Source organism: Rhinolophus hipposideros (assembly GCF_964194185.1).
Source record: "Rhinolophus hipposideros genome assembly, chromosome: 10".
NCBI lineage: Eukaryota > Metazoa > Chordata > Mammalia > Chiroptera > Rhinolophidae > Rhinolophus > Rhinolophus hipposideros.
In genome coordinates, this window is record NC_138056.1 from 67,801,630 (window position 1) to 67,824,949 (window position 23,320).

Genomic DNA, 23,320 nt, shown 5'->3' on the forward strand with positions numbered 1-23,320 from the left:
TATATGTATGTATGTATGTATGTATGTATGCAGGTATGCATATTTTGTTACTCTGGATAAGCCTGACTAATACAGCTCTTAGAACCAATACTTCTAGAGAAAGGGAAAGAAGCAGGATTGAGTAAGAAAAGGAATCAGTATTGGGCAAACAGAGACATTGGGCTGCAGTGTGATCCTAAAATGTCTTGGCATATTATATGGAGTGTAAAAAAACAACAAACAAACAAACAAACAAACAAAAAACTGAGATTGCCTTCAGAGTTCACACAATTTAAGGTAGATGGCTGGACCTTTATATCCCTGCACTGATGAGTCTTGAATGTGAGCTTTCCAGGAAAGGAAGTCCAACCTGCCAAAAGATAGCTGCCTTTTCAGCCAAGGGCAAGTCCCCAGGAGGACTGGCTATCAGACGATAAACTTCAGAGAGCTGAGGGAATAAATCTTTTAGTCTTGAAATGGGATTTGGCTGGTAAAGCAGAGCACCTACCTAAATCCAAAGCTTAAACTACCACCTGGCTACTTTGTGTTTCTCAGGCCAGTGGAAAAGAAGACAAGAAAATACATTAATCTACTAGCTAAAAAAATCAACTGTGATTATCATGGGGAGCAGGGATAGCTAGTACACTATGGCTGCATGTGTGAACTTGAGTTATTTCATGTGCCATTTTTGTTGCATCCATGCCTAGTGAAGACAGTGAATGGGCAATTGCAGGAAAAATGGAGTAATAGGGAAAGTAAGGACTCAGAAAATATAGGCAGGACGGCTTATATAACATAACCAGGCAAACCAATTTTTCTAGCTGTCATCCTTGCTGAGAGCGATGAGAAACTAGAAGAGATGGTAAGGAAGGAAGATTATGACCATCAATGACAGTTGCAGCAGCTATATCTATAGCATGCCTCTCTAATTCGTGTGTATCAAGTCTTTTATAGAGATCACACCCCTTAAAGTCATTGCCACAGGAATGTTTACATATAAAACATCAGCAGATCAGCGCAGAACAAGTGGTGGACTGTTTCAGGTGCCTTTGGTATCTACAATTGTATTCTTTCAATCCTACCTCTGATTTCAGGCATGTTGAGATAGATTATTTCCGTGGAGGCTTAAATTCAAACTTTGGCTTGACAGTATCTTGTCTCGTATGTGCACTTCGTCTTTGCCTCTGGACAGGTTCTACAGACACTACAGATTGTGGCAGAACTAAACACACAATTTGCAGAGATTCTACAATGAGTGATGATAGGTAATGGATAAATGTTCCCACCTTCCATTATTTTGTTAGACAATTGTTACGGGCATTCTTCATATATTCAGGAGGTTCCAGAGGAATTGAACCTTGCTACACACAGAACTATTTGAATAATACCTTTGACATTAAAGTCTATATTAGAGTCTGATGGCCAAAATGTCTGTGAGTTTGTTAATGCTAATGACAATATGACAGCTGTGTATTCATGAGTTCAGAGACTAAATCTAATTGTATTTCTTTGACTCATTGGAGAATTATGAGATCTCAGCTGCTTCAAAGTAAAAACTTTTTTCTCCATTTCTAATGTGAGAATTTCATTTGCTCAATTACTTCCTTGGTCTTTTCTTCAAATTCTGCCCTTTGGTCTTAAGTCTGTCATTGAAGGGAGACAGCTCTTTGAACACTGACTTCTTTTGAAGGCAAAATACTTCTAGTCTTCACTACATGTACTGAAATCTCATCACTTCTGTACTCCCTATATCACTGCATTGCAAAGAACACTCATTGAGTTCAAAGAAAGCAATATCACATAGACGAAGAAAAGCAGATTGCACCAGGGAATGAGAATCAAGCAGATATACACACTACTCCCGTTTTCCTATTCTTTTTCTCCTGCATTTTCAATGGAAGCTATTTCATCCAGTGAATAGACACATTAAACAGCCTAAAAATAAGTTAAGGAAATTATTTTGAAACTTTTAAATATATTTATAAAATCAAGACGTTATGACATTTAGGATCAGTTCATTTAATTAGAAATTTAAAAAGCACATATTCGTTTATTGACACCTTTAGATATCTTTAGTGAAACATATTGCTTAATGGAAATAAGAAGAAAATATTGCTGATAAAACTTGAAAGGCAGCTTTAGGTAAAAAACAAAACAAAACAAAACAAAACAAAACAAAACAAAAAAAAAACAACAACTGGTTATTTTTATAGTGTTTTCCAACTCTGATTATTTTAACCTCTAAAAGTAGTGTTTCATTTTATCCCATTACATATATAAATTTAGGACACTTGAACAATTTAGATAATCTCTTTTAAAATAGTCTTTTTCGGTCTAAATCCTGAGTCTTTCAGAATGTCTCCTCCTTCCCTTTTAGAAAATACAGATACAGTGGAAAGGTGGCCGCTGCAAGAAAAGGAAAGAGGCCTCCAGAAGAAACCAAATCTGCCAACCTTGATTTTAACTTCTAGTATCTAGAACTGGATGACAGGGGCTGAAGGTGGGAGAAATTGAATTGTTGTTCAATGAGTATAAAGTTTCATTTACGCTAGGTGAATTTTATAGAGACTTTCTGTTGCATTTAGAGTAGTTGAATTATCTTAGGTAGGAAGATCTTTGGCTGTTTAGAAGAAAGTATAGACAGACAAGGCAGACGAAGGGGACAATATAGCAGATATAAATTAGAATGTCTCAAGTTTCTGGCTGGGTGTGGCTCTTTGATTCTAATTTTGAGACACCTCATTAAAGCTAAGCCTCTCACATTGCCTATTATAGGAGTTAAATATTAAATGGAGATATACAGAGCCTCAGAACTCTTGGGTCCTGTCCTTACTGATGTTTTCTAAAGTCTCTGATTGAATAAATTTGTTTGTCACCACTATTATAATGTAAGTTATGAAGGCAGGATGTTATTTCCTGTTTTTAAGCTACTATGTCTTCCACATTTAAAACAGTACCTGAAACAGAATAGGCTTTTAAGAAATTTGTGTTGAATGAATGAACACATTAGGTAGATATAGCTGCTGCTAGTAAAGGAGGTTTCTGGGAGGCGTTTTACAGTTTCCTCTCTAATGCTCCATGATTCAAAGCAAATTGTTCCCAAGCCATTTGCGTTTCAAAAGTATATTTCAGATGAAAATTAAATGTCTAAAACATTTGTCAAAGGGATATAAGACACTCTCCTAAAAGTATTTTCCCACACAATGATATCTCTTCATAGGTTCAAACCAATTATATGGTCCTATGAATTAATATCTATCAAAGTAATCGTAAGTATCCTAAGACAGAAAAGCAAAAACACCACACTTAAATTACACTTGCATAGACAATCGCACTCACAAGAATAACAAATTTATTTAAAATTACTTCACATAAAATATTTTTGTTTAAAGCAAAGGAGAATTTACTACATGGTTATATCAATGTTAAAATGTGCTTATAAAATCATATATTAGATAAATATAATACAACCAAAGAAATTCTATAGCATGAACACTCTCTGCCTTGTAGCGATATACTATTTAAGGTCTGTGGAAACTAAGTGTTTTAGTGCACATAGTGCTGTTGATCATTATAGGTTTCTGACATCTTAAAAACAGGTTATGCTTACTTCATGGAGACATGGAGATAAACAAACACCTAAAGTCTCCTCTGAAAAGCAAGCTTTTATTTTATAGGTGTTTATTATGAACAGCAAGCTTTTTACAAATGATTAGACTCAGGCTGAAATGGTATTGAATGACTTCTACTTGAAGATACAGGGCTGTTAAAATTGTTGATAGCTTTTTTTCACTAAACGTACAGCGACATTTAAGTATGCATTGTCCTTTTTTATATCGACAAATTCTGTTGCTAACTGTGTACATATAAGAACAAGGAACACTTGAAAAATGTCACACCTTACTCCAAACTTTGCACTCCTTAATGCTTACACAAGATTGCCCAATTTGATCTCATTACCACATCTGGGGTTGCGCTTTGTCTCCATCCTCAGTCCAATAGCAACCTATTTTGTTTCCCAAACTGTAAGTCCTACTCATTTCAAAAGTTATTAACTGAAAATTTATCATGCCCAAGACAAAATGCCAAGCACTGAACATTAAAAAATGATCAACTCATGGCCCCTGTTCTTAGGTTTCCACCTAGTCATTTGCATATCACATATATTCACAAATATTTTCATTGTAAAAAAATGAATGGAAAGATGAAGGTATGTATAAAGTGTTATAACAACGTGAATAATGTTGGTCTCTGGAAGAGTGAAACTGATTTTTAAGGTAAATGATTTATAATTGGTTACGAATTAATGCATTACTCTTTTTACCCACATGTAATGTAGAGACTTAAATGTTTAAGTTTTTTACACAAGGAGCAAATAATTTAAGGAATTTTACATGGAAATTAATTTAAGGAATTTTATGGAAACATGATAATGTTATTTTTAATATAGGATAAAGAGAGAAGTTTTCATGTCTATTATATTGCACCATGTAGACCACTTGCTATGGGTTTGGAGTAAATGATTACTAATATAAAGGTGTTAATTTAACTTAATAGTGATAGAAATTTCACTGCAGTAATAACAAAACATATTAAATATACTAAGCTAGAAGGGACATAGCCCAATATTGGAATCATGCTATTACATAGGAATAAAATATCAACCTAAAGGGGACAAAATGTTTAACTTGTACAGCAATATGATTTAAATATTTAGGAATGCAAAATATTCCTTTAAATACTAGGTTACTAAAGTTTATAGATGGGCTCAGTAAAGAGTGTGGTTGTTTTCTGGAAATACCTTAACAGTCTTCCTGAAATGCATAATAACATATACATGAATAGAAGGTTGCTTCTGATTATCACATGATAGCTGTATGGCTATAATCTATGAAGATTGACATGTCTAACCTATAAGTACCCTAATAACATTGCAGATGATCTTTTAGACATACAGAGACTCTTTAATATTTTCACTTTAGGAAAGTGTCAGTGAGATCAAAACACGTGAAAATAGTAGATAAGCATGAAATAGCCATAGAAAGTTTCTGTCTGTCTTTAGTTAGGTTCTTCAGTAGATATTTTGACTAGAGTTAAAGCAAGAGGAACATCAGAACTTGGATATAACTATCTCATTTAATTCTTACCATAATCCTTTGAAATAGGTATAATCCTCTTGCGTTTCACATGAGGAACTGAGGCTGAGGAAATTCAAGTATCCAAGATCCCAGAACCAGCAAGCAGCAGAATCCAAATTTAAAGATAAAAGTGTTGCAGCATCTGTGGGGTACAGGAAAATGAAAACAACGCAAAACAAAAAGTATGTCCTTAACTAAAGAAATCATAGGAAAACATCAAGCTATTTACAAATTTTAGATGTGTGGAATTAGAAATCCATTCAAATTATAGTTCCATATTTTACTAGATACATAATTTCGACCATATTATTTCACCTCTGAACCACAGCCTACATATTTGAAAAAAAATATTCATAATAAAACTGTTTTTAGGTAAGGTCAAATTAATTTAATATGCACTAACCATCTCTTAAATCCCAGTGACTAAGAAAAGTAACAAATGACTCTTGCACAACCGAGGCTTGAATCGCGCAGGTCCATGTATAGGTGACTTTTTTCCCCTGGAAATACAGTCAATCACCCCATGGTTTTCCTATCGCTGGGGTAAATTCAATCCATCCGGGGAACAAAAACAGTATTTGTGCATTCCCAACCACAGTTACCCAGGCACAGATTCCCAACCATTCATTCATCATTGGTTGAATCCGCATATACGAACGGCTGCCTGTAGAGTCCAAGGAATAGCGGATTTTCCACTGTGCTGAGGAAGTGGAGTGTGGCGCCCTTAACCCCTGAGTTGTTCAGGAGTCAGCTGTTGCCTTTACTTCCCTCACTTTTGGGGAACCTATCATCTAATAAAGAAAATATAACTTGTACTCATGTAACTAATTTTCAGAAGAGTATATGCATAGTGCTGTAAGAAAAATTTTAAAATGTTTTGAAACCGGGGTCTTTCTAAGGATGATCTGGTTTCTACAACTATAAAGCATTCCTTTTGTGCAGTTATATGTTTATTATTTAGTCTGTTTTTAACATTCACAGTTCATTCTGCGCCTGCCTTACATGCAGTGAATAATTTCCAAGTTTCCAAACTATGCAATTTAGGTCTAGTCCAAGGTCTTGGATTTCCCAACCAGTGAGGTATGTAATTATACATACCTTTCTTTGCCTTAATATTTTCATGTGCAAGACTTCATTGAGTTTTCTACCAAAACACATAACTAGAAATTTTGAGGAAATAAATAAATAGATGTAAAATCATTTAAAAAATTAAATAGTCTGATGAAATTATATTCATACCTTATATTTGATGTTAGTAAAGTAATTATTTACTGAACTTTGAGCATTGTGTATATTTTTAATTGGTAGGTTGCCAAGACAGTTGACTCCAAACAAAATAATATAGTCTTGCAGTGTGCTCATGGAATTAAAGAAAAATATTACATCCAATAGCAAAGTACTTTTCCTATATTTGTATAAAATGTCAAAACCTCAAATATTCAAATAACTTTAAAATTAAATAAGGAAAGATTTCGCCACCAGAAGGTAAACTTGGCATTGCAAAAGAAATTTTAGCAATATTTAAGGTGAAGTGTACTGATATCCACAAGTTACTTTTTGATACATCAAAAGTGAAATGGATTAATGAAAGGATAGAGGGATAAACATATGTATACATATGAGGAGACCAGTTGTATTGAAGTATTAAAGGTAGAATCTCTATAGCAGGTATATGTGTATTCATTCTTTCTTTTTTCTATTTTTGCACATTTTGACATTTTTCATAATAAAATTTTGAAAAATGGGGGCATTAAGGTAAAAGAAAATCAGCTGTTAGAATGTCTATAGTCCACACCCATTGACCTTCAATATTTATTTTTCTCAACATTTGGCATCATCCAGGGGTCTATTAGCTCCCTGACCACAGCTCACCCACCTCACATCCATTCTTTCCTCACTCCTCACTTTGTTTATGGCTTCAGTTTTCTTGGTGTTGTCTCCATTCAGAGCTTTCAGTTGCTTAATTTATCTGGTGATATTGTTTTCGTGCTGCATCAAACTCTGCAACCTCCACACAACTTGCCCCAACACAAATGTCCATGAAAATTGGATCAACAATATTAGATTCATATATTCTCATAAAAAAAAATCTATGAGACAAAGAAAATTTCCAAAATGATGTAGATATTTTTCATTCTATAAGGAGTTGATTTTCAAATCAACATATATATTATTAGAAAACATAATGATATATTCAAACAAAGTGTTTTAATGACTATTTACAAAATGGATTCTTTCATGAATAATAATGTTGCTACATCCTTATACAGCTCTTTCTCTTCACGGACTCCCATTAATTTTAATTTTAGGTTAGACAAATCAAACAGTCAGAGGTTGATTTCTCTAATTATTGTTGTTTGTTGGTCCTACTATTTCAATTCTTACTGTGATTAAACATTTATTAAGAATATGCCATATGTTGGGTATCTACTCTAAATAATCAGATGTTTTGATATATGCTAGTGACAGATTTTAATTCCCTTCTATATTTGATGTTATTTCTCTTTTTTTCTATTTAATTTCCTTAGAAATAAACAGAAATATTTCTATTTTTTTCTAAGGAAAAAATAGAAATAGCTGGTGTCTGATCATATGGCCCATGGAAACTGTGAGGTTATAAATGTAAAACCGTGCTTTTGGCACTCTTAGTTGTCTGATTGTTCTCCAAAACTACAATCAGTGATGTGTGATGAAAAGAGCTTTGGATTAGAAACTAGAAGATAGAATTTCTAGGAAATCACTGACCATTACTTTCATAGTTTTTTTTTTTGAGCTATACAAATAATTTAACTTGTGTTTTTTTTAAATTATTATTATTATTATTATTATTATTATTATTATCATCATCATCATCATTTTAATTGGGGAATGTTTGGGAACAATGTGTTTCTCCAGGGCCTATCATCTCCAAGTAAATTTATTGTCCAATCTAGTTGTGGAGGGCACAGCTCAGCTCCACGTCCAGTCGCTATTTTCAATCTTTAGTTGCAGCAGGCACAGTCCACCATCCCATGTGGAAATTGAACCTGCAACCTTGTTAACAGCTCACACTCTAACAAACTGAACTATCCAGTTGCCCCTTTTTTCAATTTTTTAATTTATTAATTGAGGACGCTAACCTCAATGATCCCTAATGTTAATTCTAGTTCTATCATTTTGTTTGTTATTTCTAAAACCTTTCATTGTATGAATCAAGTATTAGACTTGTAGAGAAAAACAGTCATAGTGAAATTCAATTTACACAGCAATTTACTTATTTCTTAATGGTGATAAAATTAGGTTATTTTTTTAGTACTTTCTAAGTGTTATGCAGTTAGTGTTACAGCTATAATATAGTTTTGGGGGATTATTACATTCGAAGACTGATATTTATTTCTATTATATAAGTATGAATTTAGGTATAAGTTTTATATTAACAGTATACTGGAGCAGGGTAATCACCAACAGGAGACAGGCAAATGGTTTCTCATTCTGGAATCTAACTGAAATAATAAAACACTACGCTGCTGTTCCCATATTGCAAAAAAAAAGTGAAACACAGCATGACACAGTAGACAGAATACAGATTGTCTTCAAAGCCCAGTTAAGATACTTGGATGCTGTGTACCTTTTAGGAGAATCACATCTGAACTCTATCATGATCATAACATTGATTTATCATGATGGCTTAAGTATTGGAAATAGTGTACTGGAAAAATATTTGACATAGAATGTTGTTCCATAAAAGAAAACCATAGAATCAACTCAGAGTGTGGAAGATCTCTTAAATTTGAGAAGTAATGGTCAAGGTGGCAACAGAATATTAATCAATTGAAGCAAAAATCGGAGATAAAACTTGCTTAAAAAGGGTTATATCACAGGCCTTCAGTCAGGTTGAAGCAAACTTAATGAGTAAATTGGAAAGTCATGCTACCTGGGATCATTTTTTCCTTTAAAAATATTACTTAAACATACTATAAATAAATAACCTCAAATCTATTTTGTTCAGTAAGAATTCTTATATTTTACAATGGATGTGATTACTGAAAGGATATCACATAGTATATTAAATAAACTTAAAAATGGTTTTTATATCAGCCACTCATTTTCTAACACCTCAGACTCGCTATACTTGATGCTTCTCGTTTTATGTTTTTGTTTTTTGTTTTTTTTTCAAATATAGCATATCTCCATGCATTTCGCAAAGCAATCAGACCTCTCCCAGTTCTAGAGCATAACACACTCATTGCCATGCTTATTCTCCAATAGTCCTTTTATCTATTTACTATGGCACATTACTTTGTAGTGTATCTGTGTCTTTATGTCTCTGGTCCCCCCTTCATCCTATTTTACTTTGAGTTCATTAAACTATATGTATCATATCTTTTTGTATGTCTTGGGAATCATTTTTTTCTTTTTAATAATAGACAGTAATCCATCAATAGGGACCCTTTAAATAGCATTGGGTTTAAGATAACGAATGTTGGCATTTATTATTTTACTAATCAGAAGTACAATATTTTACTACTAGTGATAAGGAAAACGTGAGTAAAATATAAAATAATATGCTGATGTTAAAAAAAAAAAAAACACAAACAAAAAAAAACCCCACAAAAACATTAGAACCTCCGTAGCCTAGTTTCCTTATTTAACAAGTGAGGACTTAAAACATCTTATATGATTTGAGAATAGAATTCCTAGTGTATCAGTTTGCTAGAGTTGACATAACAAAGTACTATAGACTGGGTGGCTTAAACACCAGATATGTATTTTGCCACAGTTCTGTAGACCAGAAATCCACAATCAATGTGTTGACAGGGATGTTTTTTTCTTAGGCTTCTCTTCTTGACTGATGGATGGCTGTCTTCTCCTTGTGTCTTCATATGGTCTTTTCTCTATTCATGTACATGTCCTAATCTCTTCTTACAAATCATATTGGATTAAGACCCACCCACACAACCTTAATTTAACTTGCTTCTTCAAAGACACTATATTCAAATACAGTTACGTTGTGAGATACTGTGGGGTTAAGACTTGAACACCTGGAATTTAGATGGGCATAATTTAGCCCATAACATATGGTTAGCAGATAGTTTCTAGTGGAATAAAATTCAATTTATTTGAATTATATAACAACTTTATACTTATTAAATTTGACACCAAATTTTGTAAATAGAATGCCAAAAAATAAATCAAAATAGAATCACAGTAATGCACTATGGAAAATAAGTGTGACCTCTAATATCAAGTTGAGAGGATACATTGCAAAGGTATCACAGCAGACAAGAAAATGTTGAAATAAAAATAATAAGGGTAGTTGACCTTTTCAGATGTCAAAATATAACATAAATAAAGCATAATTAACAGAGTTTGGCATGATCACAAAAATGAAAATAAAAAGATAAGTGGAAGAGTAAATAATCCCAAAATAGAGACCTAATAATATGTTATTAAATATATATATATATATATATATATATATATATATATATATATATATATATACACACACACCTTTAATCCATGCAAGAATATATAGGCACTTCAACAAATGTTGGGACAAATTGCATTTAGAAAAAAAAAAAAGAAGAAAAAAAGAAATCAAAAACATTAGATACCTTGCTTCACTGCCTGAATAAAATAAAATCAATTTCATTTGTATTGAGCAAATTATATAATCTACCCACAAAGAGAAATCACAAAGTTGAAAAAAAATAAATAACTTGTACAAAAAGCTTTCAAAGCTCTGGATTTATCATATATATATATATATATGGCCTATGGAAGAGTTTGTCAAGAATGATATATCACCAATGGATTGTGTAGACAAGTCTTTAATCCCTACACTTGAATGACTATTAAACATATAAAAGGAAGTGCCTGCCCACTTATGTTTATTATATATACCAAAGATTGGTTACAATGGTTATTACAATTATCTTAGTACTCACCTGACAATTAATCTGTCTACTATTTTTCTAATCTCCAGTAAAAGAACATGGTTTAAACATTTGTACAGCCTTATTTTATGTTGATAAATCTCAGAGTTTGAGTTAAGCTGGAGACTTCAGGGTTAACTATTTGGCTACAAAGTCAGATTTTCTTAAAAAAGAGTGCAGTTTCTGTGGTTGGATAGGAAACGTAGGCTTGTTTTTTTGCTGGACAAGTACCAACCTCATGTCAATGCAAAACGGCCAGAATGTGCCTGGTATTCCAACTGTATGTTTGCCAATTTGAAAGGTTTCTGAAAAGAAAAGCGCTAATGTACTTTTTTTCTTTTTTTTCTTTTTTTTTTTTTTAAATCACAGCAAATTGTGTGGTTTGTGGAGCAGGCCCCATGCGGGGGAGGGAAGGGAACTTTGCTGACCACCCACACTAATTGTGTCTCCTTGACTTAGATACTTGTAAGATACTCCTTTCATTTGTTTTTTTTTTTTTTTTTTTTTTTTAACCTTTGATCTTCTCTCAGTGCTATAATTCTGTGTTTGTGGGGGGAAAATAATTCTGACTAGAAGATTAGCTCCCATTTAGAAATAGCCAGCCACTATATAGTGACACAAAAGGCATTTTAGAAGCATTCACATATGCAATTAGGTGATGTAAGAGCAGAGTGTGGTTTAGATCAGAGCTATGGATGTAGAAAAGGGAGTCATCATGAAGATAAAATGAAAAATATGAAGCATCAATCAACACAAATTCCTTTTCAGGGTAAAAAACAGTATATGATGATGCTTACAGAGCTCAGACTTTAATGTCAAACACAGGGAAGTTAACACCCCATCAGCCTGCAATTACTATCTCTGTGAGCTTGAGCAACTTAATCGTGGTAACTTCTGTTTCTTCACTGGTAAATAATTAATCATATATCTTCTGCCATTTGGTTGGCTTCCTCTTTGTTTTACTGATGGTTTCCTTTGTTGTGCAGAAACTTTTTAGTTTGATATAGTCCCGTTCCTTTATTTTTGCTTTTACATCCCTTGTCTTTGGGGTCAATTTAATATGATCGACTCCGAACCCAAGGTCCATAGTTTAGTACCTATGCTTTCTTCTGTGCAATCTAATGTTTCAGGTGTTATGTTTAGTTCTTTGAACCATTTTGAGTAAATTTTGATATATGGTAACAGATAGCAGTCTACTAACATTTTTTGCATGTGGCTTTCCAATTTTCCCAGCATCATTTATTAAAAAGGCTTTCTTATTTCCTTTATATGTTTTGGGCTCATTTGTCAAAAATTAACTGCCCGTAAGGGGCTAATATCCAAAATATACAAATAACTCATACAACTCTACAATAATAAAAACAAACAACCCAATTAAAAATTGGGTGGAGGACCTGAACCGACACTTCTCCCAAGAAGTCAAACAGATGACCTACAGATATGTGAAAAAATGCTCAATTTCACTAGCTATTAGAAAAATGCAAATCAAAACCATAATGAGATAGCACCTTACACCTCACTGTTAGAGTGGCCATCACCCACAAGTAATAACAAGTGTTGGACAGGGTGTAGAGAAAAAGGAACACTCATACACTGTTGGTGCAAATGTAAATTGGTATAGCCACTATGGAAAACAATATGGAGGTTCCTCAAAAAGTTAAGAATAGAGTTACCATATGACCCAGCCATTCCTTTTCTAGGTGTATACCCAACACATCTGAAAACACTTATCTGTAAAGATAAATGTGCTCCAATGTTCATTGCAGCTTTATTTACAGTGACCAAGACATGGAAACAAAGTGTCCTTTGATAGATGATTGGATAAAGAAGATGTGGTACACATATACAACGGAATATTACTCAGCCATAAGAAAAGATGAAACACTACCATTTGCAACAATGTGGATGGGTCTTGACATCGTCATGCTAAGCGAAATAACTCAGACAGAAAAAGTCAAGAACCATATGAATTTACTCATATGTGACATAAAAAACTCAAAGCAAGACAGGAACAACACAAACAAAGAAACAAAAACTATTAGACACAAACAAGTTTAGTGGTTATCAGAGAGCAAGAGGGGAGAAGGGGGTAAATGCTATATGGTGATGGAAGGAGAACTAACTCTGTGTGGTGAACACACAATGAAATATATAGATGATGTGTTGTAGAAATGTACACTTGAAACCTAGATAATTTTACTAAGCAATATCATCCCAATCAATTTAATAAATAAAAAAATAAATTAATCTTATGTCATTGTGTTTTGAAGGGGTAGATGACAAATTGCATGAGACATATAAATTGCTGGATGCAATGTATGGATATAGACACTAAAACACACATCAGTTGCTAATTTCACTCTTATAATAATTATTGTTACTATTAAAATCAAACTCATAGGGATGAATACTATTAGTCATTATTTAAAATTGTTACTGCACTTTTAATATCTTTTTACCAGAGGATGTCTATACTCACTAAAGAAGAACCTCCATGTAATAAAATATCTACTGTTATCTAAGGATGAATTAATCATAGTCGTTCACCTGAATTACCGAAAAACGAACACTAAAAAACATATTATTCTGGCAAGTTTTTTTTTTCCTTTCATATGGAAACATTGCAAGATATCAGATGCCCTGTATTGATTACAACATAAGTTCTCATTTCACTACTGAAGCACTGAAGTGTCAGTTGAAATAATTACTTTTGTAATGCTACAAATTAAAGTTCGCTTTTCTTAATACTTTTTTTTATTTAAAAATATATTGGAAAAAATTTTTGTACATAAGAATACTTCAGTAAAAATAACAAAGAATGTTTTGCAAAATTATGGAGGTATTGCACAGCAATTAAAACAAACACACCTAACACACACACACACACACACACACACACACACACACATACACACACTCTAGTATACAAGCTGTGATTGTCAACATTCTATTATGGATTCTCATTTGTTTGCATCCAAAGATGAATGAAAAACAGCCAAATGAGAGAGGTTAAATATTCTTTACAGAAATCACTAAAAGCACATATCTGTAAAAATCAAATTCCATAGCTACGTGTTATTCTAATAAATCTGTCTGCTATATTGAAATATTGGAATTTCTTGATGCTGATATATTTGGATAATAAATGCTAATTATGGTGAGCACTGTTAGGTACTAAAAATATAAAATGTCATGATTTACACATTTGACACATACTTATGTGTCTCCAAGAAAACCTATGTTGTGACTTGGCGTTGTACCATGTTACCATTCCATTTACTTTGTTTCTGCCTTTTTCTATGGTCTGGGTCCTTCTTCTATGGTCTGGGCAACTGAATTTCTGCCTGTTCTCTGCTGCCTGGAACCCTGATTTGTTGTGCTTACTTTTTCCCAACGTGGAAAATGTTTAAATCTATAAAACTCCCTGGTATCCAGCATAATGTGGAATAAAATCTTCTTCTGTTTCATAGTAAGTTACCAACCTATATAAATTCTTAGCTTTACTCAGCTCCTTGATTCTACAGTCCTGTCTGTCTTTGAGGTTATAGAGATCAACTCTGTTATCTACTGCCAATATACCCTTATCTTCTCTTACTCTCTGCGGAACTGAATTTCCACACATTTCTGTTTTCCGATATTTCTGTCACCACATTCACCTGATACTACCATAGGATTGTGAATTTATTTTTTAATGTTCTAGATACCATTATATGTTCAAGTTACTCTCATTATATAAAATCCTTTCCTGGCTCTGTATTCCTGTCTAACTACTATCTATCTATCTCCTTTCTTCATCATCCATACTTTCTACATGATAGACTAACTGCACTTTCTCATCTCTAGAGTAACTGTATGCCCTGGGTTGGCTAAGGTAGTTCTGATCATATATGTTTACCTGAAGAAGTGGTTGCTAGCTCTCACTGTTACTTTCACATTGTTCTGATTTACATGGTAAAATTTATTCTCCCATTCAATGCATTCCATAAACCACTGTAGTTAGGGTTTTGCCCTCACTAGCATGTGGAACTTTGATCACTAAAGTTACCAAAGATTCATACTTGCCGGTGACAACCTTCAATCTTTATCTTACCGGGTCCTCTTCATTTGGCACCCTTTACCATACCTTCATAAACCTCTCATCTCCTAGAGTTCCTGATTTCACATTATCCTCATTCCTCTATCTCTCTGTCCATTTCTTCTAGTCCCCCCTTAATCACACTACTTCTTCTCCTGGTCTCTTAAATATTAATATTACTCAAGATTCTTTTTATCACGCCACTGCTCTTGAGGATATTTTCCTAAGATGATTCCATAACATTCTCATTCCAATTGCCACCAACGTGCAGATGATTCCCAATTTAGTATCGCCAACATGCTTTCAGCACCACCTCTCCTCCACCAAATTTTATAGGACTATTTTATGTATCTGTCCAGTGATAATATTGTGAAAGGCTATTAATACACTTTTACCATTATCTTCCTTTCTTCAGATTTAACCCATTAAAAGTAGTCGTCTAACTAAAATGAAAGCAATGTTTAAAATGTGTCAGTATTTTTTAACTTATTTCTGAAAACTAATGCCTTACAATGGCAAATAGGTTGCTTCATCATAAGACTCCTGCCTATTTTTTCAGCCTTCTCTTATCTCCTGACATGTTTTACCTTAAATTTTATTTGCTAACACAGAAAACAGCTTATATTTCACCATACGCTCTAGATTGTTTCTGATCTCCATGATTTTATTCTTGCTTTTCCTTCTTCCTAGATCGTTGGTCAAATAACTAACACTTACTTACCCTTTAATACTAAGCCCAGACCTCACATACTCAAGAGCCATCCAGAGCTCTTCAAGATCAATTAGATTCCTTTGTAATATATTCCCCATCCTATCCAACCCCCAAGATCTAATCACTGCCATGACCTGGAAGGAAACATATTGTATATGCATGTTCATTAGCAGGCTTACTATACTGTTTCTGTGTCCATTTCTTCAATGGACAAATGAGAGTTCTTCCAGAGACACCACATCTTCTCTGTTTTCATTTTTTTCTCTCAGCACGATAGTTGTTTTTTTAAATTAGGATTAGAGATCAGTCTTCTATTTTGTGCTAACATATGCAATAGTGCCTGCAGCTGCAGCAGAAACACCTATAACAATAAAATCTGTATTTCCATCTTGAGAATTATAAAAAAAAATAATTAAAAAGAATTAAAAATAAAATCTATAATATTGAATAAATTCCCCCAAATCAGATAGTCTATCTGTTTCAGAAACCTCTAATTATATTTCAAGTTGTTTGGAGTACTGTTTCATTAAAAACTAGTAACAGTATGCTATTTTCAATCATAAAGATCTGACACAATTATTGTATCAGGTATGAGCCTAGAATTTTATAAAGTGATAATGGATTTGCATTAATGTAAACCAATAAAAAGGTAACTTCTCTTGATTTAATGTAGCCCAGAATTTAAATTTTGGTCATATTCACAATGTATCTTTGGTGGAAAAGACTATTTTTTTCATACTGAGACTCTCTACAAAATACATTATTATGCCTAAAATATTTTATATTGCAGGGATAAATATCAGAATTTAAAAAAAAAAAAAAACACTACTTTGGGTGAGAAATTTGAAGTCTGGATAAGCAGAATAAAATTATATTTTAAAATGATTTTGCAAACTTTTTACCCTAGAGAGGAAAATGCCCTCAATTTATCAGACATAGTTCTTTTATTATTATTATTATTTTTAATTATTTTTTTATAATTGTTTTCTTTTTTTTTTATTAGTTTCAGGTGCACAAGACAAAGTAATACTTACACATTTATCATTGATATCTCTCACACTGTGTGAACACTCCTCCCCCATCCACTATCCCTTGGACATCGCATAGAGCAATTACATTTCCACTGTCTCTATTCCTAATGCTGTACTCGGCTTCTGGTAGGTATATACATATATATATATATATATATATATATATATATATATATATATGCACACATACATATATATATTTACATATATACATACGTGTTTGTATATATATACACACACATATATATGTGTGTATATATATATATATATATATATATATATATATATAGTTGGCATTCATTATTGTTCAGCTGCAGCTTCAGGTGTATAGTGCAGTGATCATCACATCATCCCTAAAGAGGTCTCCCAAATGGGACAAGTGTCCATTGGATACCCTACAAAATCTTTACAACATTATTGATTACATTCTCCAAATTAATTTTCAAAACCTGTGGCCATTTTGTGGTTACCGATTGTTTTCTAATCCCCTCACCCTCCCCATTATCCCCACCCCACTCCCTTCTAGCAACCCTCAGTTTTTCCTCTAAGTCTCCAAAACTGTTTCTGATTAGTTTATTCACTTATTCTTTTCTTTAGATTTCACATATACGTGAGATCATATGGTATTTGTCTTTGTCTGTCTGACTTATTTCACTTAACATAATGTTCTCTAGGTCCATTCATGTTATTGCAAATGGTAAGATTTTTTTTTCTTTATGGCTGCGTAATACTCCATTGTATAAATGTACCACAGTTTCTTAGTCCAGTCATCTACTGATGGGCATTTCGGTTGTTTCCATATCTTGGCTATTGTGTATAGTGCTGCAATAAACATAGGAGAGCATAAAGTTTTTTGAATTAGAGTTTTGGATTTCTCCAGATACCTAGGATTGGAATTGCTGGATCATAAGGTAGTTCCATTTTCAGATTATTGAGATACCTCCATACTGTTTTCCACAGTGGCTGCAGCAATCTGCAATCCCACCAACAATGCACAAGCGTTCCCTTTTATCCACATGTGGGTCAGCATTTGTTGTTTGTTGATTTATTGATGATAGCCATTTTGACTGGGGTGAGGTGGTATCTCATTGTGGTTTTTATTTGCATTTCTCTGATGCTTAGTGAGGTTGAGCATTTCTTCATATGTCTGTTTGCCATCTGTAGCTCTTTTTTAGAAAAATGTCTCCATGTCCTCTGCCCATTTTTTAATTGGGTTGTTTGTTTTTTTGGAGTTTAGTGAGCTTTTATAAATTTGTGATATTAACCCCTTATCAGATATATCATTGGCAAATATCTTTTCCCATTCAGTAAGATCCCTTTTTGTTTCATTGAAGGTTTCCTTTGCTGTGAATTTTTTTTTTAGTTTGATGTAATCCCGCATGTTTATTTTTTCTCTTACTTCCCTCACACGAGGGGATATATCAGTAAAAATCTTACTCCGGGTAATGTCTGTGAAGTTTTTCCTATATTTTCTTCTAGGAATTTTATGGTTTCAGATCTTACATTTAAGTCTTTATGCCATTTTGAATTTATTTTGTATATGGTGTAAGGAGGTGGTCCAGCTTCATTTTTTTGCATATGTCTGTCCAGGTTTTCCAGCACCATTTATTAAATAGACTGTCTTTACCCCACCATACATTCTTGCTTCCATTGTTGAAGATTAAATGTCCATACAGACATGGATTTATTTCTAGGCTCTCTATTCTGTTCCATTGATCTATGTGTCTATTTTTATGCCAGTACCATGCTGTTTTGATTAGTGTAGCCTTGTGTTATAATTTTATGTCAGGTATCGTTATACCTCCTACTTTGTTCTTATTTCTCAAGATTGCTGAGGCTATCGGGGTCTTTTACGGTCCCATATAAATTTTAGGATTATATGTTCTATTTCTGTGAAAAACGTCATAAGTAGTTTAATAGGAATTGCGTTGAATATGTATATTGCTTTAGGCAGTATGGACATTTTAACTATATTAATTCTTCCTATCCATGAACATGGTATGTGTTTCCATCTATTTATATCGTCTTTCATTTCTTTCTTCAGTGTCTTATAATTTTCTGAGTACAGATCTTTTACTTCTTTGGTTAAATTTATTCCCAGGTATTTTATAATATTTGAAGCAATTGTAAATGGGATTTTTTTTTTTAATTTCTCCATCTGATGTTTTATTATTGGTATATACAAATGCAACTGATTTCTGCATATTAATTTTGTATCCTGCTGCTTTACTAAATTTATTTATCAGCTCTAATAGTTTCTTGGTGGAGTCTTTAGGGTTCTCTATATATAGTATAATGTCATCTGCATATAATGACAGTTTTACTTCCTCCTTACCGATATAGATGCCTGTATTTCTTATTCTTGTCTGCTTGCTGTTGCTAGAACTTCCAGCACTATGTTGAATAGAAGTGGAGATAGTGGGCAACATTGCCTTGTTCCTGATCTTAAAGGGGATGGTTTTAGCTTTTCCCCACTGAGTATGAAGTTAGCTGTGGGTTTATCATGTATGGCCTTTATTACATAGAGATATGATCCCTCTATTCCCACTTTCTTAAGGGTTTTTGTTCGTTTGTTTTGTTTTGTTTTTATCACAAACGGCTGCTGGATTTTATAAAATGCTTTTTCTGCATCTATTGATATGATCATGTGATTTTTATTTTCATTTTGTTAATGTGGTGTATCACATTAATTGATTTGCGGATGTTGAACCACCCTTGCATACCAGGGATGAATCCCACTTGATCATGATGTATGATCTTTTTAATGTATTGCTGAATTCTGTTCGCTAATATTTTGTTGAAGATTTCTGCATCTATGTTCATTAGAGATATTGGCCTGTAGTTTTCTTTTTCTGTGGTGCCTGTCTGATTTTAGGATCAGAGTGATAGTGGCTTCGTAAAAATGTTTGGGAGACTTCCCTCCTTCTGAATTTTTTGGAAGAGCTTGAGGAGAATAGATGATAATTCTTTTTTGAACATTTTGTAAAATTCACCTGTAAAGCCGTATGGTCCAGGGCTTTTGTTTGTTGGGAGATTGTCAATTACTGATTCAATTTCCCTGGTGGTAATCAGTCTATTCAGGTTTTCTGTTTCTTCTTGAGTTAGCCTTGGAAGGTTGTACGCCTCTAGAAAATTGTCCATTTCTTCCAGATTGTCAAATTTGTTGGCATATATTTGCTCATAGTAATTTCTTAATTTTTTTTTTTTTTTTTTGTATTTCTATGGTGTCTGTTGGTACTTCTCCTCTTTCAATTCTGAATTTATTAATTTGGGTACTTTCTCTTTTTTTTTTTAATAAGTCTGGCTAAAGTTTTTTAGATTTTGTTTATCTTCTCTACAAACGAACCCTTGGATTCATTGATCTTTTGTATTGTTTTTCTGGTTTCTATTTCATGCATTTCCGCTCTGATCTTTATTATCTCCTTCCTTGTACACCCTTTGTGCTTATTTTGCTTTTCTTTTTCCAGATCCCTTAAGTGTGAAGATAAATTGTTGATTAGTGATTTTTCTTGTTTCTTTAGGTAGGTCTGCAATGTTATCAATTTCCCTCTCAGAACTGCTTTCGCTGCATCCCATAGATTTTGGGTCGTTGTGTTTTCATTTTCTTTTGTCTCGAGATATCTTTTGATTTCTTTCTTGATACCCTTGTTGACCCATCCATTATTTAGTAACATGTTATTGAGCCTCCATGAATTGGTATGTCTACCAGTTTTTGTTGTTGTTGTTTTTTCCTGTAGTTCATTTCTAATTTCATAGCACTGTGGTCAGAGAAGACAATTGGTATGATTTCAATTTTCTTAAATTTATCAAGACTTGTTTTGTGTCCTAACATATGGTCTATCTTGGAAAATGTTCCATGTGCGCTTGAGAAGAATGTGTATTGTGCAGCTTTGGGGTGAAATGCTCTGAAAATATCGATTAAATCCAAATGGTCCAATGTGTCATTTAAGGCCATTGTTTCCATATTGATTTTCTGTCTGGAAGACCTGTCCCTTGTTGTCAGAGGTGTGTTGAAGTGCCCTACTATGATAGTGTTACAGTTGATTTCTGTGTTTATGTCAGACATATCTGTTTTCTATATTTAGGTGCTCCTTTGTTGCATGCATAGATGTTTACTAGGGTTATGTCCTCTTGTTGAATCAATCTCTTTATTATTATATAGTGCCCATCTTTGTATTTTAATATGTTCTTCATTTTAAAGTCTATTTTGTTGAATATAAGTATTGCAACTCCGGCTTTTTTCTCATTTCCATTTGCATGAAATATCTTATTCCAACCTTCACTTTCAAGCTGTGTATGTCTTTTGATCTGAGGTGAGTCTCTTGTATATGGCATATACAAGGTCTTGCTTTTCTATCCACTCAGCCACACTATGTCTCTTGATTAGAGCATTTAATCCTTTACATTTAAAGTAATTATTGAGAGTTACATAGTTATTGCCATTTTTAAATTTGTAGTTAGATTATTTTCATCTTTCTTCTATTTACAGAAGTCCTTTTAGTATTTCTTGCAATGCTTGCTTAGTGGTAATAAATTACTTTAGCTTATTCTTTTCTGAGAAGCTCTTTATCTCTCCATCAACTTTAAATGATAGCCTTGCTGGATAAAGCAATCTAGGTTTTAGGCCTTTGTTTTCCATCACTTTGAGTATCTCCTGCCACTCCCTCCTGGCCTTTAATGTTTCTGTAGAAAAGTCATTTGATAGTCTTATGGAAGTTCCCTTGTATACAACTCTCTGTCTTTCTCTTGCTTCTTTTAGGATTCTTTGTCTTTAACCTTTGCCATTTTAACTATAATGTGGTTTCGTGTGGACCTGTTTGGGTTTATCCTGGTTGGAACTCTGTACTTCCTGGGCTTGTATGTTGGTTTCCTTCATCAGGTTAGGGAAGTTTTCCGACATTATTACTTCAAATATGTTCTCAATCTTTTGCTTCCTCTTTTCACCTTCTGGTATTCCTATGATGTGCATGTTGTTGCACTTGATGTTATCCTAGAGGTCTCTTAAACCATCTTCATTGTTTTTTATTGTTTTCTCTTTCTCTTGTTCTGTTTGGGTGATCTCTGCTAACTTGTCTTCTAAGTTGCTGATTCGATCCTCTGCTTCATCTAACCTGCTGTTAATTCCTTCAAGTGAGTTCTTTATTTCGGTAATTGTGTTCTTTAGTTCTAACTGCTTGTTCATTATGATTTTGCTATCCTTCTTTATGTCATCTCTAAGCTCCTTAAACATTCTTATCATCAGTGTTCTGAACTCTGTCTCTGATAGTTTGGTTACCTCTGTTTCCTTTGGTTCCTTTTCTGGGGGTTTCTTCTGTTCTTTTATTTCGGACATATTTGTTTCCCTGTTCTGGCTGACTCTCTGTGTTTGCTTTGATATATTACGTTGATCCCCTAGAGTTCTTAGTTCTTGCTGGGTTATCTTATGTAGTTTCTGTCCTTTATATTTGACTTGCACTACTTTCTTCTCCTCTGCATGTCCTCCAAAGTTGACTCTTGTGTTGTGTATATTGTCCTGTTAAAGAAGATCTTTAATTGCTTTTCACTTGTAAGTAAGTGGGGTTAACTCCTAGGCTGACTAGTTGTGAGACTAGGCTCTGCCCAACACAGGATGTTCTACTGCACGAGGGTTGACCACTTAAATGTGGTTTGGTCTTTATGGGTTCTTGTACATGTAGAGAATTCCCTCTGGGTGTGTCACTTGTATGTCAAACCCAGTAGTACTCTGGTTTGGTCTGGTGTTGGCCTCTGGGTGTGCTGAATCTTGTGCCTCTTAAGCTGGGCTCTAGTAGGTTAATTTCAGAACAAAGCAAATCACCAAGCACAACAATAACAACAACAAAGAAATAATCAAATACAGTCACATTTAAAAATAACCGACAACCCACATTCAACAGAAACAAAGATATCAAAGACATAAAGACAAAACAAAACAAAACAAAAAAGCAATGCCAGTCTTGGCTTAAGCCCACCAAGTAATCTCCAGGTTGTCCTCTGCTGTACTAGAGTCCTCTGTGTATTGTGCAGTCTGAGGCGGTCACCTGGTGCCCAGAGTGATGTTGGTACTGCAGATTTAGATGCGTGGGGCTGAAGGGTCTGGATGGCAGTTTCTTCAAGTCAGTGCATTTTCTGCCCTTGCCTGCACATATACGCTCTGAGAGTAGCACCATCAACCCTGTGTCCAGTTTTCTTGAGTCTTAGGGCACTTCTTCCCTCTGTGTATGTTTGGCGGGCATGAGATTTCTGAGCTGCTGAAAGCCCAGAGCTGCATCTGCCACCTACTGCTGATCCCTTAAGTGCCTCTGCAGTTGTAATTGCCCTGCCCTAGGCAGGCCAGAAAGGATGGGGCCTGGGGATGGAGGGGTTTTCTCTCTCCCAGCCCAGCCATGTCACACTCTTCCCACCGGCCAGAAAAGGTGGTGGCTGGGGGTGGAAGAGTCTCTTCTCTCCTAGCCCAGCAAAAATCACAC